Source organism: Nematolebias whitei, chromosome 21 (genome assembly GCF_014905685.2).
Source record: "Nematolebias whitei isolate Nwh7 chromosome 21, NemWhi1, whole genome shotgun sequence".
NCBI lineage: Eukaryota > Metazoa > Chordata > Actinopteri > Cyprinodontiformes > Rivulidae > Nematolebias > Nematolebias whitei.
The window spans coordinates 20,258,970-20,264,068 of NC_056518.1; positions in this window are offsets into that span (position 1 = coordinate 20,258,970).

Consider the following 5,099-nt stretch of genomic DNA (forward strand, 5'->3'; position numbering starts at 1 on the left):
ATATATATATATATATATATATATATATATATATATATATATATATATATATATATAATTAAATACAAAATGAATAAAAAAATAAACAGTGCTATTCAATAGTACTTTCCACTTTAGTCCTGGTGGTGGGCTATAGGACAAGGACTCTGCATTTCTGGTCTGTAGTCAATATGATACGATACGTACCTCGATATACTGACAATGCTCTGATTCATTATAGATACATAAATATATATAGAAGCAAAAACCTTTACAATGCAATACAATTCAGGCTTTAATCACAATACAATGCAATTCAATATGAGTTTAAGTCAACACACTGAAATTCAGTACAAATTAACAAAGCAAAGGAATGGTCCCGTATGAGCTACTGAAGCTAATTATTTACCGCTTCATAAAAATAAAGGATTGCTCACAAATGAGTCGTTTTAAAATTGCAAAACACTTTCATAAAATCTGACTCGCAATTATTAATACACAAAAAATTAGGCTTAGTATAAAATGAATAAACTGACCAGAGGCAGATGTGTCTAATACTCTTTTAGCAACTCAGCCATGTGCAGCAAAATGTATTTCATTGGATTTTACATTATAAAAAATAACTCATAAGTTCCATTTTTTTTGGAATACAATTTGATTCACATTGCTTTAAGCACATTTAAGTGTTTGTTGCTGTTTACACCAGCGCTGCTGCACTTCCCCTCCTAAGCAGTAGGTGGTGCTAGCGATAAAAACAAAGTTAACCAGCAAGAGCTGCAGCCAGAAGAAGAATGTTCACTGTAAGAAATGAAGAGGGGAACTGTTCTTTACAGTCAAACATAGCTAGACTTTACATTTTCTGCCATATTTATATAGTAGCATGTGTGTGGAAACAAACCTGCTGCAGATTTTTAATTAATGAACAAATCAATGTTTATTGGTACAAAGACGCAAAGAATCAATGCATCTAGATTTAATCTCCAAACAGCATCGGTGCATGGCTGTTCTACCAGTGCAATTGCACCGTGCATGTGTGCATCCTTGAATCTATAAAATTTAGTTTATCTTGACATTCCTATAAAGGATCAATTGTAGGTGCAACTCAAACAAATGGTGGAAGTAAAGCAGTGTGCCTTGATGTTCAATGTCACAATATACTTTTATACTTTTTCCACCTGATTTTCAGTTTTGCTAAACTGCTTCAGTTTTAAATAAATCATTGTTTCTGAACGCTGGTGTATTTTGCGTTGTTTGTGGCTGTAACTGAAAAATTATGGAGCTTATTGTGGCTTCACCTAGCATGTTGTACGTTCCGTTATATTTTGATCAGCAGTTAAGTTTCCATCCTGCCCCAACAGATAAGGAATCAAGAAATATATGAGAAATAAACTGTATTTGAAGAAACCTCTGAAAATATTGTATTCATGTAATTTTAAAGCCACGAGAGGAAAACTTTCTTCCTTGTAGCTGGGTTGTCAGACCACAGGAGACAAGATGTTAGATTCAGTAAACCATCCACATCGGTGCTGAAGAAGTCAAAACTGACAAAATATACTAAATATGTGCTGGTTTTAATGAACCTTAAAAGGTGAGCACAAAGTGAAAGTTGAAGATTTTGAAACTAAACCACCTTAATTTGTTTACAAAGTACAAATCACTTTGAAGATGTAATATGTCTTTCACAAATTTTACAGAGAAAATAAATGTAATAAAATATTCTTAGATTTAAAATCTTGACACGCCAGCCTAAAAGACTCCACTGTTGTCATTTGACCCACGTAGAAAATGTGTATATTGTAGCATCTGACCCCAGTGAATCAGATTTTATCCGTGTAGTTCCCTGTAAAGCGAGCATGTCTCCTCCAATCAACTCAGAGTTCATCTATCCTAAAGCACCGTTCCCCAGAGCCTACTCCCAGACAGGAAGAGGAAATAGTAAAAGTCGATAGAGGAACTGGGATCAGTTTCACACAGGAGAGTGGATAGGTACGATTTAGTCTGAGGAGTGAATCTTTTGAGGATTTACTTCCTTTTCTCAAAGGCAGGAAGTCAAATTCAAACACTTCTACTCACTGAACACTGTTCATAATATATATATATATATAAATATAACCGCAGAGTTTAAGTAACACTAAAACAAGGCACGGTGAAATTCTGTTAAACATTATTACTCTATAAACATTGGTTTAACACACCATTTCTCTGTGAAAATTAAATGGAGTGTGCTCCAAGGAAAAGCTGATCAAAGGCAGAAACATGTTCTCACAACATTATGAGTTTAGGTCTGGCAGCTGGCCAGCGTTGCTTTCCACCGCCCATTCTCACTCCATTCTGTCTCACCTTATACCTCCTCATAAAGCAAATACACCATAAAATATTATCTCTAAATTCTTGTAACTATAGCTCTTTGAGCTTTTATGAGGGTTAAGTCACCCAAAATCATGGATTTCATCTGCTACACATTAAGTGTAATAAAAAGAGAAAGAAAAACAGATTTTAATGTTACAACTGATGTAACTAAATATATTCACATCAAAAAGGCTATATTTTCAGAGGAAGTTCAAATAGAGTCACTATTTTATCAGGATATATAAATTTATCTATAATTTTACCCACGATTATTATTAGGGATGAACAATATTATCGGCATGGTATTGGCCGATATTAGCGTTAAAGTTCAATATCGGACAAAAGCCATTCCATCAAAATAACTCACCGATGTAAAAGGTGTTGTTTTTGTATGACAACCCAGTGACAAGGATGCTTGCAGCACCAGCACAACGTGATGACGTCACAGGCGTCTATCTGATCTCACGACGGAGAGGAATAAGTCAAAATGTCGGCGGAGTGGAAGTTGTTTTTTTTTCATTGAGGACGTCGGGTTCGGAAGATTTTTGGACCATGTTGAGCCTCGCTACATCGTCCCCAGTCAGAGATATTTTTCTGACGTAACCATACCCGAGTTACAAGCCGTCATTTCCGACGTCATTGAGAAGCTAATAGCTGATAGCACTTGGGTGAGTTTTACCACAGACATTTGGACGTCGTGTTAGCCCCGTTAGCATGATTAGTCTTACGGCACAATGGATGGACAAAAACTTTGAACTTAAAAAGACTGTCCTTCATGCACAGGAGTGCAGAGGATCCCACACTGTAGCTAGGAACCTGGAACAAGCCTTCACAAGTGAGACAGCATCTCAGGTGACTAATGCTAATAAATAACATTTAACACTTTTCATTTAATATAAGTTAAAGTGCTATGCATATGACTGTTACTGAATATATATCAACAGCTCTTACAGCTGTTACACAATTTTTGTAGCAAATAAGTGTAGTGAACTAGGCCTGAAGGTCAAAACCTTGACCTAAGGACCATATGGGACAGAACTTGTCATTTCATTGATTTGCATCCAGAAATACAGGTTGACCCATCCTGAGACTTTCTTTCTTAAGTTAATCAAGTGAAAGAAGACTATTCTCTATTATCATTACTATTTTACAAATGTTTGATAATCAAATTGTGTTAGTTCAAACAATGTTTGAATGTTGAAGTGAACTACTCATTTTTATTAATTGTGAAACAGTAATAATGATTCTTAATCCTCATTCAAAGTGAAATCAAGTTGGAATACGTTACAGAGTAATGATTCAATTTCTTGATCGTCTGTTTGAAGTGAGCAAGTGTGTAAGTTGGTCAAAGTTCAAGTTTCGGTCAACTGCAAGTTTACTGAAAAGAAATGTCATGTTTAACTTTTACAGCAAGATACTAGAGAATTGACTCCACGAAGTCTGAAGTTTCTCATGATATCTTTTGTCTGTCCTTAAACAATCTTAATCTTTTCCTTGACTTTTCATAACACCTTACATCACAAAACACACCTCTGTTTTGGTCCATCGACCAATCAGAAAGTTCTCAAATGAACCGGAAGTGAGCTTTCTTTAAATGTTGGCACTTCCTAGTTCAACCTAGCTTTGAAGCAGTAAATCTGATGGAGAGTTCTGCAAGAGGTTCCACCTCCAGTTGGAGTCGGGTGGAGAGTTTGCAGTTACAGCAGTTCCAGAATTCATGAAGGCTGGAATTCAGGATGCTGATGGGAGAAAGAAAATCAAGCTGAACCAGAGAAGATCTGGGAATTATTAAAGTCTGTCCTGGATGACCTCACGACTCCCGAGGTTTTAGCTGTTCTTACGGAGACGCTGAAAAGTGGCTCGAAGTGGAACTTTACGCCGGAACTGAGATATCTTCAGAAAGATAAAAGTCGATCTTCACCAAAGTGTACCGTTGGAATAAGCTGGTCCAAAGGAACGTGCATGTTCTGGCTAAAACAGACAAATTCCCTCACACATCTCTCTGTAGATAAACTTCATCTTTCCATCTTTAAAATTCTTCTATCTGCTAAAAATCATTACAGATGTCTTTAGAAATGTCTGAAGCAAAGTTTTCCAATCACCTCCGTGTGGTTGACGTCTGCTGTATTATTGGAAGTGAGAACAATCGCCGCATTGTTCACTTCCTGTAAACTGATTAATAAGCTGTCGTTATTTTCAATTTTTGCCAATTAATGTAAATGTGTGATGTGTTAAACTTGATTCTGTTAATAAATGACCCACTGTCTTGGTGAGTCAAAGATAATTAACGTCTCACGTCCACATTTTATTAAATTCAGATGCACGTCATTATACAGTCCAGAAAAATGAAAGAATCCGTTTTAACAGTATGAATATATGACAGCATATGTTCTTCTACATAAGCCTAAATAAGAGGATTATGTTCTGACAAAGGAAAGTATATAAAAATATCGGTATCGGTTATCGGCCAAATAAGTTTTAATATATCGGCATATCGGATATCAGCAAAAAATCCAATATTGTGCATACCTAAGCGGAAAAAGACCTGTTAATTGAAAAAAAAAGTGTGTAAGTCAGAAAATCATTCTTCAGTTCAAAAATATCTGAGTTTCTTAAAAACATAAGTCATTTCCTTTCTACTAGAAAAACCATGCACTTTTTTGAAAGCTACTTTCTTGAAGGGATGTTACACCCCCCAGAAACACACACACACACACGTGTGTGTATATATATATATATATATATATATATATATATATATATATATATAT